The following is a 14,905-nucleotide window of genomic DNA, read 5'->3' as shown; positions in this document are numbered from 1 at the left end:
GGACGGCAAAGGCCTGCCGTTAGCCACTTAACGGACTAAAGGCACAATTATTTCCGTCCGCCCTCTTTGCCGTCCGCGGCGGACGGCAAAGGGCCTTTGCCGTCAGCCGCCAGGAAGCAGACGGCAAAGTAGCTGTTTACCGTAGCCTACTTTGCCGGAGCCTTTTGCCGTCCGCGGCTGACGGCAAAGGCCTTTGCCGTCCGCCGTTCGTGCCTTTGCCGTCCGCCGTGGCAGACGGCAAAATAGCTGATTCCAGTAGTGTATTGGCAAGTTTAATTGTGACATCAATATCTTCTAACTCAGTAGGTGCAATATCATGCATAATTTCTTTGTATAAGTCAATAGGTATTGCACTAGCACTAGCACCCATATCACATAAGCCAAGATAACAATGATCTCCTATTTTAACAGAAATAACAGGCATGCCTACCACAAGTCTATGTTTATCTTTAACACAAGGTTTGGCAATTCTAGCAGTTTCATCACAGAAATGAATAACATGCCCATCAATATTATCAGACAGGAGATCTTTAACAATAGCAATATTAGGTTCAACTTTAACTTGCTCAAGAGGTGTATAGGTTCTAATATTGCTTTTACGAACAACAGTTGAAGCTTTAGCATGATCCTTTATTCTAACAGGGAAAGGTGGTTTTTCAACATACGCAGTAGGAACAATAGGATCATTATAAGTGATAGTCTTTTCTTCAACTTTAATAGGTGCAACTACTTTTACTTCTATGGGAGGATGATATTTAAACCACTTCTCCTTAGGGAGATCAACATGAGTAGCAAAGGATTCATAGAAAGAAGCTACTATCTCAGAGTCAAGTCCATATTTAGTGCTAAATTTACGGAAAACATCGGTATCCATAAAAGATTTAACACAATCAAACTTAGGTGTCATACCTGACTCCTTACCTTTGTTGAGATCCCAATCTTCAGAGTTGCATTTAATTCTTTCCAATAAATCCCATTTGAATTCAATAGCCCTCATCATAGAAGAGCCAGCACAAGAAGTATCGAGCATGGTGCGATTGTTATCAGAAAGCCGAGCATAAATTTTTTGAATAATTATTTCTCTTGGTTGCTCATGATTAGGGCATGAATATAACATTGATTTAAGCCTCCTTCAAGCTTGAGCGATGCTTTCTCCTTCGCGAGGCCAAAAATTATATATATAATTGCGATCACGATGAACAAGGTGCATAGGATAAAACTTCTGATGAAATTCCAATTTCAATCGTTTGTAGTTCCATGATCCCATATCATCACATAGCCTATACCATGTCAATGCATCTCCCTTAAAAGATAAAGGGAAAACCTTCTTATTAATAACAACATCGGTCACACCTGCAAGCTTAAATAATCCACAAACTTCATCCACATATATTAGGTGCTCATCAGGATGCATTGTTCCGTCTCCTGCAAAAGGATTAGCTAGCAGTTTTTCTATCATACCCGAAGGAATCTCAAAGTAGACATTTTCATCTTCAGTAGGTTCAGTAGGTTGAGGCGCAACTCTTTGCTCTAGTGGTCGGGGTGAAGATACCCCGAACAAGCCCCTCAGAGGATTAATTTCCATAGTAACAAGTGATAGTAAATTTCAGCACACTATATAAATTTTTCCTTACCAAATTCCACCTACCAAAGGCGCTTCACTCCCCGGCAACGGCGCCAGAAAAGAGTCTTGATGAACCACAAGTATAGGGGATCTATCGTAGTCCTTTCGATAAGTAAGAGTGTCTAACCCAACGAGGAGCAGAAGGAAATGATAAGCGGTTTTCAGCAAGGTATTCTCTGCAAGCACTGAAATTATAGGTAACAGATAGTTTTGTGATAAGATAATTGGTAACGAGCAACAAGTAACAAAAGTAAATAAAGTACAGCAAGGTGGCCCAATCCTTTTTGTAGCAAAGGACAAGCCTGGACAAACTCTTATATAGAGAAAAGCGATCCGGAGGACACATGGGAATTATCATCAAGCTAGTTTTCATCACGTTCATATGATTCACGTTCGGTACTTTGATAATTTGATATGTGGGTGGACCGGTGCTTAGGTGCTGTCCTTACTTGGACAAGCATCCCACTTATGATTAACCCCTATTGCAAGCATCCGCAACTACAAAAGAAGTATTAAGGTAAACCTAACCATAGCATGAAACATATGGATCCAAATCAGCCCCTTACGAAGCAACGCATAAACTAGGGTTTAAGCTTCTGTCACTCTAGCAACCCATCATCTACTTATTACTTCCCAATGCCTTCCTCTAGGCCCAAATAATGGTGAAGTGTCATCTAGTCGACGTTCACATAACACCACTAGAGGAGAGACAACATACATCTCATCAAAATATCGAACGAATACCAAATTCACATGACTACTAATAGCAGGACTTCTCCATGTCCTCAGGAACAAACGTAACTACTCACAAAGCATATTCATGTTCATAATCAGAGGAGTATTAATATGCATATAGGATCTGAACATATGATCTTCCACCAAATAAACCAACTAGCATCAACTACAAGGAGTAATCAACACTACTTGCAACCTACAGGTACCAATCCCAGACTTAGAGACAAGAATTGGATACAAGAGATGAACTAGGGTTTGAGAGGAGATGGTGCTGGTGAAGATGTTGATGGAAATTGCCCTCTCCCGATGAGAGGAGCGTTGGTGATGACGATGGCGATGATTTCCCCCTCCCGGAGGGAAGTATCCCCAGCAGAACAGCTCTGCCGGAGCCCTAGATTGGTTCCGCCAAGGTTCCGCCTCATGGCGGCGGAGTCTCGTCCCAAAAGCTTGCTTATGATTTTTCTTCGGACGAAAGACTTCATATAGTAGAAGATGGGAACCGGAGGGCCAACAGGGGGCCCACGAGGCAGGGGTCGCGCCCAGGGGGGTAGGGCGCGCCCCCACCCTCGTGGCCAGGGTGTGGGCCCCCTCTGGTATTTCTTCCGCTCAGTATTTTTTATTATTTCCAAAAAAACTTTCGTGGAGTTTCAGGGCTTTTGGAGTTGTGTAGAATAGGTCTCTAATATTTGCTCCTTTTCCAGCCCAGAATTCAAGCTGCCGGCATTCTCCCTCCTTATGTAAACCTTGTAAAATAAGAGAGAATAGGCATAAGTATTGTGACATAATGTGTAATAACAACCCATAATGCAATAAATATCGATATAAAAGCATGATGCAAAATGGACGTATCACTCTCCGCCAATGAAGCCCAAGAGAACCCCGAAGTCGTCATTGGTATGTTTTCTGTTAATAACATACCTGCAGATTTTATTTGACTCTGGGGCTTCCCACTATTTTATTTCTCGGAGTTTTGTTGCCCAAAAAAAATTTCCTTGTTCGCTTTTGGGCAATAATATGCTGGTACAAACCCCGGGATCATTAATCAGGAGCAATCTGGAAATCAATATCAACGGAGTCTGTTTTCCAACTTCTTTGATAATCATTGATTCTGATAAGTTGGATGTTATATCGGGTATGAATTGGCTGACTCAATATCAAGTATGCATAAATTGCGTGACCCGAGAAGTTACTTTGACCAGTCCGAAGGGGCAGACTACCAAATTCTATGCTCGCAGAAGCATACCCAAGAAAGAAATGGCCTTCACCGCTGTGGCTGAATTGGAATTAATTCCTGTGGTCAGTGAGTTTCAGGATGTATTTCCCGAAGAGTTGCCAGGCATGCCACCAGATCGCGAGCTTGAGTTTGCAATAGATCTTGTTCCCCGAACTGCACCGTTATACAAGAAGTATTACCGGATGCCCTCACAGAATTAGTGGAGCTAAAGAAACAGCTTGATGAAATGCTCCAGAAAGGATATATCCGTCCCAGCTCGTCACCATGGGAATCACCTGCTATCTTCGTGGACAAAAAGGATGGCAGCCTCCGCATGTGTGTGTATTACCGTCAGCTGAACGATGTCACCATCAAAAATAAATATCCACTGCCAAGGATTGATGATCTGTTTGATCAGCTCAGTGGGGCCAAAGTATTCTCCAAGATTGATCTAAGGACAGGATATCATCAACTCAAGATTAAAAAGGAAGATATTCCTAAGACCGCATTCACTACTCGGTACGGTCTTTATGAATATACAGTTATGTCCTTCGGTCTCACCAATGCCCCAGCTTTCTTCATGCATATGATGAACAAAGTATTCATGGACTTCCTCGATAAGTTCGTGGTAGTCTTCATCGATGACATACTTATTTACTCAAGCAGTGAAGAAGATCACAAAGACACCTCCGAGCAGTACTACAACTACTCCGCGACCATCAGCTATACGCCAAATTCAGTAAGTGAGTTTTGGCTCAAGTAAGTTGGATTTCTTGGACACGTTCTATCTGCCGAAGGTGTAGCCGTGGACCCGAGCAATGTAAATGATGTGCTCGATTGGTTGCCACCCACAACTGTATCACAGATCCGGAGTTTTCTTGGATTAGCCGGATATTACCGTCGTTTCATTGAAGGGTTTTCCAAGATTGCTAAGCCCATGATGGAGCTGCTCAAAAAGGATAAGAAGTTTGAATGGACTGAGGACTGTGAGAAAAGTTTCAATGAGCTAAAGATACGGCTGACGACCGCACCTGTATTGACTCTTCCAGATATCTACCGCAGTTTTGATGTGTACTGTGACGCCTCCAGACAAGGACTTGGATGCGTACTTATGCAAGATAGCAAGGGTAGTAGCCTATGCATCACGACAACTACGACCGCACGAGGGAAATTATCCTACTCATGATTTGGAATTGGCTGCGGTGGTTCATGCTCTAAAAATTTGGAGGCACTACCTCATAGGGAAGAGGTGCCAAATTTTTACCGATCACAAAAGTCTCAAGTATATATTTACTCAGCCAGATTTAAATCTCCGTCAATGAAGGTGGCTTGAGTTAGTCAAGGATTATGATCTTGGAATAAATTACCACCTGGGTAAGGCCAACGTGGTCGCCGATGCGCTCAGTCGAAAGCCTGTCAGCCTGAATGTCATATTGGAATCCTTGCCTCCTGAACTTCAAAAGGAGATTGCCCAGCTCAACCTGGTCATAGTTGATGCTGGTCTTGCTAATATTTTGGAAGTTGCCCCCACACTTGAGGAAGAGACCCGCAAGGCCCAGCCAGCTGACACCGTTTTGCAGAAACGTGCCAAGAGTATGGTAGCAGGACAAACTTCAGACTTCTCGAAGGATCAATTGGGTACCCTCCGTTTTCGGGGAAGGATCTATGTACCCAATCAAGCTGATTTAAAGCAGAAAATCCTGTCTGAAGCTCATGAATCTTCGTATTCCATTCACCCAGGAGGTACAAAAATGTATGAAGACCTCCGACAAATATTTTGGTGGGATGGAATGAAGAAAGACATTGCCTATTTTGTGGCATGTTGCGACATATGCAACAAGGTAAAGGCAGAGCATCAGAAGCCAGCCGGACTTCTTCAACCATTGCCAGTCTCACAATGGAAATGGGATGATGTCTGCACGGACTTCATCACCGGACTACCTAAGACTCAGCGAGGCAATGATGCAATATGGGTCATAGTGGACACCTTAACCAAGGTTGCTCACTTTATCCCGATCAGAACCACATATCAAGCAGACCAACTCGCACAGCTATATGTATCCAGGATAGTCAGTCTGCATGGAGTACCTTGAACCATCACTTCTGACCGAGGTTCACTTTTTACCTCCGCTTTTTGGTCACGTCTCCATCAAGCCTTGGGGACAGCACTGAAATACAGGACCGCTATCATCCTCAGACTGATGGACAGACAGAGCGGGTAAACCAAATCCTCGAAGATATGTTGCGAGCCTGTGCTTTGGCCCAAGGATCTAAATGGGAAGACTGTCTGCCATATGCTGAGTTCTCTTATAACAACAGCTTCCAGACCAGTCTAAAGATGTCACTGTACAAGGCTTTGTATGGCAGTAAGTGCCGCACTCCTTTAAATTGGTCTCAAACTGGAGATAGCCACATTTTCGGAACAGATCTCATGATGGAAGTTGAGAAACAAGTTAGGGAAATTAGAGATAGATTGCAATTGGCCAACTCTCGACAGAAGAGCTATTATGATGCAAAGCACCGACAGATCAGTTTTGAACCCGGAGAACATGTATACCTCCGAGTCACTCCTATGAAAGGAGTCAAGAGATTTCAGACTCGTGGAAAGTTGGCACCTAGATTTATTGGTCCATTTCCAGTCATGTCCCGAGTGGGTACTGTCATGGTTTTGTCACGGCAGATGTCCTAAAGAAAGGACTTAGTCGTGGAGCCATCGCGACGGGTTAGCTTAAAGGTGTTAAAGTGGACAAGGGACGCAAGAGAGTTTTATACTAGTTCGGCCCCTTACGATGAAGGTAAAAGCCTATGTCTAGTTGTGATGGAATTGATGGGGTTTCGATGACCAGGGAGCGAATATGCTTTGCCTGAGTCTCGAGTTGTTGTCTATTGTCCCTGAACCGCCGCTGGGTCGTCCCCTTATATACATGGGTTGACGCCCGTCGGTTTACAGACTCTGAGGCCGGCTCATAATCGTGTCCGGTTCAGTCTCTGCTACGCATATCTTACAACACAAGTTTACATCTCAATACCGGTTTGTGTGTAGATGCCTTAAACCGGCTCTGGGCTTTGGGCCTTCATGAAGCATCACCGTCTGTCTTCATGGGCTTCAGATACAGATGAACTACTTATGAAGTTAACCCGGCCTCTCCTGGCCGGTTTACGCCTAGTGGTAATATCCCCAACATTAGGCCCCAGATTGATTTGAACTGGTTCATGTCAATCCTCAATACTTGCGGAAATTTCTTCTTCAACATCTTCACACAGTCTTGTAAACCGCCATGACATCATCTTCTAGGATCTTGGTAAACCGCCGTGACGTCACCTGTCATTAACGAGCCTCCGACAATCGAGGCGACAGCATCACCTTATATCCAAAAATCCGGCTCCTCGATTTTTGCATCTGTCTCTTTATCTCCTTATAAATAGGGCCAGGGGGTCTTTCTAGTTTCCCCCTCGTGCCTCTTCGCTTCATCTTCATCCTCGCGACGCGCGAACCTTCGACCTCAGCCGCCGCCGTCAACCTTCGAATGCTGCATCGACCTGAACATACAAGAGCTTCTCCGCGCGCCGCCACTGCTCAACAGCATCCGTAAGTCTCCCCTTTCTCTTACCATAGATCTGCACTTTAGGGTTTCTGTCATTCATCGGTGTTCTTCGCCGCCCTTCTTTTCCCTTATTTATATCCATGGGTTAGATCCAAAAACCACATAGGTCTCGTGTAGTAGTAGTTTAAACCACATAGATCTCACGCTTTAGCAGTTTCAGCACCTGTTTGATATCCAACTCATCTCATCTTGGTGAACCTTCAGTACACTGGAATCTAGGTCAGACTATATTTTGTTTTTCCTACGCGCGGTAGATCTGAAATTACCATAGCAAGATGTGAAACTTGTTTCTTCCTTCTCTTACACCCTTTGAATACTAGATTGGCCGGTTTAACCTCACAGAAAAAATGATGACCCGGTAGATACCATTAGTCCCCTGTTGAACCGCCAATGCATTACACCGTTCCATTGCCAGACTCCGGTTTACCAATATGCTAGTATCCACATACCGCTGTATAGTTGTCCACTGTAAACCTTAAACCGGTAATACTCATGTTTCAGATTTTCCTTGTCATGGCTAAACAAGTTTATGAGTGCAATTGGGCTCCCTCTCGAGTAACCGAGGAGCAATTAAGCAACCTTGTTAAAACGGGCACCTTAGCCAAGAAAGATGTCGTCCACTCGAGGGTCCCTGGCCTGGAAAATCCTCCTACACCCAAGGATGGAGAAGTAGTCGTGTTTGCTGACCATCTTGGACGAGGTTTTACCCCTCCTGGTTCAAAAAATTTCCGAGATGTGCTAGCCAATTTTCAGCTGCGCCCTCAAGACATTGGTCCCAACTCTGTTACCAACATCTGCCATTTCCAAGTATTCTGTGAAGCTTATCTGCAAGAGGGACCTACAGTCGAACTGTTTAGGGATTTCTTTCACTTAAACCGTCGCACCGAGTTCTCAGATGGACCCAATACGGAACTGGGCGGAATGGCGGTTCAGAAGAGGAAAGAAGTCACCTTCCCCCATCCCAAACTCCCCAGTCACCCCAAAGAGTGGAACCAAACTTGGTTTTACTGCATGGATACCTCTCCATCTGATGAAAACCCCCTGCCGGGTTACCGCCCTGAATGCCTGAGCAACACACACCCATTTCCTCAGAGATTGACAGCAAGAGAACGGGCCAACTATGCTCCCCAACTATCAAAGCTTAGGGCCTTCATGGCGAACGGTTTGACAGGAGTTGATCTTGCTCGTTGCTGGATAAGCTGGAGCATTCTGCCCTTAAGCCGACACCCCGGTTTGATGTGTGAGTACACGGGTAGTCTGAAGGATGCTCAGCGGCACATTGATATTCAACTTACAGACGAAGAAGTCACTGAGGCTGTAAAGAGAATACTGAACGAACCGGAGGCCGTCTGTGCCCAAATCGGACTACTCCCTTTCTGCACCTTCAACAAACCACCAGCTGTAAGAATCATACAATCCTTTGTATCCGAATTTGCTTCTGTCCAAATATTCTCTGAGAGTGTGATTATTTTCGGACAGGGTGATGATCCATTCTGGAACAAGAAACCATCACAAGATAAACCGGCAAAACCGCAAGACAAAGCGGTCAAGCCAGTTTGTCCAAAGACCAAGGTTGTTAAGAAACCTGCCAAGAGAAGGACCACTGCATCCTCCGATCTACCAGCTGATGACAATGTGCGTAATCCGGAATCAGAGGTAGAACTTGACTCTCTTGGTTCATTTTTCGTACATCTCATTGACAATGATTATTATCAGGACGACGCTGAAGACAGTCACGCTGAGGACGTAGAGGTAACTATTCTTTCCTCCGATTCAGATCCTCTGCCAACATCGAAAATCCGTCAAGCAAACCGGAAAGTAAAATTTTCTCACCCTCTTGCTTATTTGGATCCAAACTTTCTTTTGAAGACGCAGCAGCACGAAGCTCGCTGTACAACCCGGCACAGCGGCCAAGTAGTTACCTCCGCCGATTTACCGAACAGTCCGGTTCGGAAACGCCGATTAGAGGTCTCTTATCCCATTGATACTTCATGCCCAAAAGCAGGTTGTTTTCGCCAGCCTCTTAACCCATCTGATTCAAATTATCAGGGTACTTCTCACTCATCCTCTGGCGAGTCTTCGGCCACACAGCTTCCACCCCTCAAAACAGTTCCTGGGTGAGTTATGCACATGTCTTTATTCTTGATATGTTATCTTTTCATAGTGTACTGATCCTTATGTCTTATCTTTTCGCAGCGCCAAGCCAAGACCCAGCAAGAAAGCTCGGTTGAACAAACCGGCTGATGATAATGTAGCTGCTGAACCGGAAACAACTCCAGATCTGGAAGAGACCGATGCTGACGCCATGCTTCACGATCCGCCGCTTCAAGACCATGATTTCCTTGATAAACAAGTGCAATTTGATACTACAAGTCATGCAGACCGGCCAACCAGCCCTGTCCGAACTGGTGACAAACTGGTCAGTCCAGTGAAGGACACTGATAAACCGCCAACTCCGGCAAGAGCTGCTGATGAACAAGATGATGACGTTATGATTACTGGCACTGGCCACTCCACTCCAGGCAACCCTGTAGCTTTGTCAAAGCATACTGCCAAGGATGATCTCTCTGCTATCGGCAAAGGCAAATGGAATGCCGATTTATCAAGCTTCGCCAACCTCAATGTTCAAGATATTCACTCTGGCTTCTTGAACCGTCTGTATACCAGCCGTGACTATGAAGCTAGTTTGGTAAACTTGATGAAGGAGCGATATGAGGTAACTACTATTTTTCTCCTTTGTCCAATTGCAGTTTATCAATTCCTAGTAGCCCCCAAGTGACGGTTTATGATACCGATCTAAACCGGGACTTTTGTCACAACTTATCTTTGCATATTTTGCCTCCAGAGACCGGATTACCTCATTAAGATGAACCGGTTCCTTCAAATTTGCCATACTATTCTATCGCCGGTATAGTCCCCAAGGGCCGGTTTAACTTTATAAAGATGAACCGGGACTGTAGAAGAGTTCCCATATCAACAGCTTTTTGAGCAAACACACATTAGCCCCCAAGTGCCAAGCTTAATACTTGTATTGTGCTTGGGACTTGTAAAAATTTCTGAGTAAAAGCAAATATGCATTATCCCCCAAGTACTAAGGGCATAACTTGTTATGTGCTTGGTACTTCAAATATGAACTGTCAACTCATTATGTATCTGTCTCTTTATAGGTGGAGCTGAGCAAGAAGGAACGCCAAACCGCTGATCTGCAAGAGAACATCAAAACCCAGCAAGCTGAAGCCTCCAAAGCGAAGGAAGAGTTGACCCGCGCTCTAGGCGCTATGGAGAAACTGAAAGAGGGCTTCAACAAAGAGCGGGCGGATTGGGAGACTGAAAAAGCCGCTTTGATAAAAAGGGCTGAAAACGCAGAAGCCGCTCTTAAACCGGTGGTTGACGAGCTGACTGGTGTAAAGCGGCAAGTGCATGCTATGACCACTGCTGTGTTTGGTAAACATCCTTCCTTTATGCTTTCAACATATCCTCTCCTGCGTTGCCGGTTTACTGATGTTTGTAATGATACAGGAACCCGCATTAGCCATCTGGGCTCTGATGTGCAGAAGAAGTTGAAAGTTGCCTACATGCTGATAGAGCAACTGTATACCGGTGCACAACGGATTATCTGCACCGCTTCGTACAATAAGCCACCTCCGACGTTGATCAAGGATACCTTAGACAGGCTATCTATGCTGCCTGCCCAGATAGAAGAGCTGAAGAGGTCTGCTGCAAGGGCTAGCGCTCTGATCGCGCTAACCCGGGCAAAAGCATGGGTGCCTGATCTTGATCTGACGGACGTGGCTAAAGGCTACCCAAGCTTGAAAGAAGATGGATCAGAATTTTGCACTGAAGATCTCCGCGCCATAAACCGGGAAATACGTCCACTGGCTTGTCAACTTGCTGAAGAAGCTGATCTTTCACATTATCAGGCGAGTTATGATATCAATAACAAGCGGGTTGCTGCACCAGCTCCTGAAACTCAAAGCCTGATCCCTCCAATCCGTAAGCACACTTATGCCCCTGATATTGAACCGTCCACCCTTATAAGCGACGAAGCTGTGTTCCAAGCTTTAACTGGGATCGACTGGACAACTATTGACTTCCAGCCGCTGGGTAGGGACGAATAAGAAGAACCGGTGCAAGATGACCCGCAGCCGTCAGGTCAAGCTGCTCAGTGATCATAACTCGGGGGCCGGTTTAACCTTCCATACTGCAATGTTTATTGAGAAACAATTATTCCTTTGGGTACTGAAACGCCTTGTAATAGGCTAGTTAAAACACTTGGTCTGTTATGCCTTCGTGCATATTTATCTACAACTGATGCGTGTTAATCCGCCATGCTTTGAGATATGATGTTCATAATCCATAGCTATTTATTCCAATTGTTCCTGCAGATAAAAAGCTTAAAGCGCCCTGGCGGTTTACCACCGGGCGGGTCATGATACCCAACTATATATATGACCAAGTTTTATAACCAAGGTTGTAAAAGATAACCAAGTATAGAAATATATGATACCTGCGACCTTTAGGCATATTGTTGGCTGACCAACCTTGTAATGAAGGTAATAACCTTAATCTGGAGTAAAAGTATCTCCTGTTATATAATGCCGGTACAACAAAACCATTCCGGGTTGTGATAAACACCGGCTTATTCCATACTGGTGACTATGAGTCAAAACCAGACCGGGCTGATAGTCTCCGGATTATAACTCGGTCATGTACTGACAACTTGTATTTGACAGCCCAACCGGGTTGATAAACACTGGTTTGAAAACATCACAAATCTTAGCAAAAGAAAAAGAAACTTAGCAAAAGGAAAATAAAACCGTTGTAGTCGAGGCTTTTCACGGGCTGCCAGGCCCCAAATTTGATCAAGAGGTGTTGCTATGGTTCAGGTTCGACCAAGCCCCCAAGTGATGCTGTGGCATTACGCCGATCAAAAGGCATTGCTATGGTTCGGGTTCGACCAAGCCCCCAAGTGATTCTGTGGCTTTACGCCGATCAAGAGGCGTAGCCATGGTTCGGGTTCGACCATGCTCCCAAGTGATGCTGTGGCATTACGCCGATCAAGAGGCGTGGCTATGGTTCAGATACAACCAAGCCCCCAAGTGATTCTGTGGCTTTACGCCGATCAAGAGGCGTAGCCATGGTTCGGGTTCGACCATGCTCCCAAGTGATGCTGTGGCATTGCGCCGATCAAGAGCTATAGCTATGGTTCAGATATGACCAAGCCCCCAAGTGATCTGATATCAAGCTTTAAGAAGCTAAATCAAGGGGTAAACCGGATGCCGCTTTGTAAGCTCCATGTAACCACACGTGATGTAAGAAAACAACAGATACCCTGCTTTAGCTGAGGTTCCGGTTTATTATATTGATCATAATATATACAATGTCATAATATGTACATAAGCAGAGCCTGTATCTCAAGTATAGTAGGGCCGAAGATGAGCAATATTCCACGGCCGGTTGGTCTCCTCCTCAGATTTACATGAGTCTTTGCGCTCTCGAACATCGATTAGGTAGTACGACCCATTGTGCAAATCCTTGCTGACCACAAAAGGCCCTTCCCAAGGGGGGGATAGCTTGTGCATATCTGTCTGATCCTGGATGAGTCGAAGCATCAAATCTCCTTCTTGAAAGGTTCTGGTTCTAACCCGGCAGCTATGATAACAACGCAGATCTTGCTGATAAATCGCCGAACGGGCTGCCGCCATGTCACGCTCCTCATCTAACAGGTCAAGAGCTTCCTGCCGTGCCTTCTCGTTATCCGCTTCAACATATGCCGCTACACGAGGCGAGTCATGACGGATGTCACTAGGAAGAACCGCTTCCGCTCCATAAACCATGAAGAACGGTGTGTAGCCTGTCGATCTGTTGGGTGTGGTATTGATGCTCCATAACACTGAAGGTAACTCCTCAACCCAACAACCCGGCGTCCGTTGCAAAGGAACCATAAGCCGGGGTTTGATACCTCTCAAGATCTCTTGATTGGCCCTCTCCGCTTGACCATTGGACTGGGGGTGAGCCACTGATGACACGTCAAGCCGGATGTGCTCACGCTGACAGAACTCCTTCATGGCACCCTTTGACAGATTGGTACCATTGTCTGTTATAATGTTGTGTGGAAAGCCAAACCGGAAGATCACCTTTTTGATGAATTGAACTGTCGTGGCTGCATCACACTTACTAACTGGCTCTGCCTCCACCCACTTCGTGAACTTATCAACTGCCACCAAAAGGTGGGTCTTCATATCCTTGGACCTCTTGAAAGGCCCAACCATATCCAGCCCCCAAGTTGCAAAAGGCCAGGTGATTGGAATCATCCTTAATTCTTGAGCTGGTACATGAGCACACCGTGGGAATTTCTGACAGCCATCACATCTTTTAACCAAGTCCTCGGCATCAGCATGAGCTGTCAACCAATAGAAACCGTGACGAAACGCCTTGGCCACCAAAGATTTTGAACCGGCGTGGTGTCCACAATCTCCTTCGTGGATCTCACGCAAAAATTCACGGCCTTCATCAGGAGATACACAGCGTTGAAACGCCCCTGTCACACTGCAATGATGCAACTCTCCATTGATAATAGTCATGGACTTGGACCGCCGGGTTATCTGCCTGGCCAAAGTTTCATCCTCTGGTAACTCGCCCCGGTTTATATACACCAGATATGGAACCGTCCAATTCGGGATAACATGTAGAGCCGCCACCAACTAAGCCTCCGGATCAGGAACAGCCAAATCCTCTTCACCAGGGAGCTTGACGGACGGATTATGCAAAACATCCAGGAAGACATTAGGTGGAACCGGTTTATGTTGGGAGCCCAGGCGGCTTAAAGCGTCTGATGCTTCATTCTTCCGCCGGTCCACATGATCCACCTGATAACCTTTGAAGTGACCTGCAACAATATCCACCTCACGACGATATGCTGCCATCCGTGGGTCCTTGGAATCCCAAGTGCCAGACACTTGTTGAGCCACCAGATCCGAGTCACCGAAGCATTTAACTCGGCTGAGATTCATCTCCTTAGCCATCCGAAGACCATGGAGTAATGCCTCATATTCAGCTTCATTATAGTGCAAGGGAACATTAAACGGAGAACATAACAAAACTTATCACCTCGTGGGGAAGTTAACACGACTCCAGCCCCCGAGCCCTCCAATTGCCTGGACCCATCAAATTGAATAGTCCAATAAGTGTGATCCGGCTTCTCCTCTGGCGCTTGTAACTCTGTCCAATCATTGATGAAATCCACAAGTGCCTGTGATTTGATCGCCGTTCGGGGTATGTATTTCAACCCGTGAGGCCCGAGCTCGATAGCCCACTTAGCAATTCGACTAGTTTCCTCCTTATTCTGGATTATATCCCCCAAAGGAGCAGAGCTGACCACCGTGATGGGATGACCTTGGAAATACTGCTTAAGCTTCCGGCTTGCCATGAAAACCCCATACACCAATTTTTGCCAATGCGGGTACCTCTGCTTGGATTCAATGAGTACCTCACTCATATAGTAAACCGGCCGCTGAACCGGATATTCCTTTCCTGCCTCCTTGCGCTCCACTACAATAGCCACACTAACAGCCCGAGCGTTAGCTGCCACATATAGCAACAATGGCTCTTTGTCAACCGGAGCAGCGAGAACCGGCAAACTAGCTAGCTGCCGCTTTAAGTCCTCAAATGCTTCGTTAGCGGCGTCACTCCAAACGAAGTTATCCATTTTCTTCAGCATCTAATACA

The sequence above is a fragment of the Triticum aestivum genome, chromosome 3D (genome assembly GCF_018294505.1).
Source record: "Triticum aestivum cultivar Chinese Spring chromosome 3D, IWGSC CS RefSeq v2.1, whole genome shotgun sequence".
In the NCBI taxonomy this organism is placed as follows: Eukaryota; Viridiplantae; Streptophyta; class Magnoliopsida; order Poales; family Poaceae; genus Triticum; species Triticum aestivum.
The sequence above is the reverse complement of the archived record's forward strand: the minus strand, read 5'-3'. Positions refer to the sequence as shown.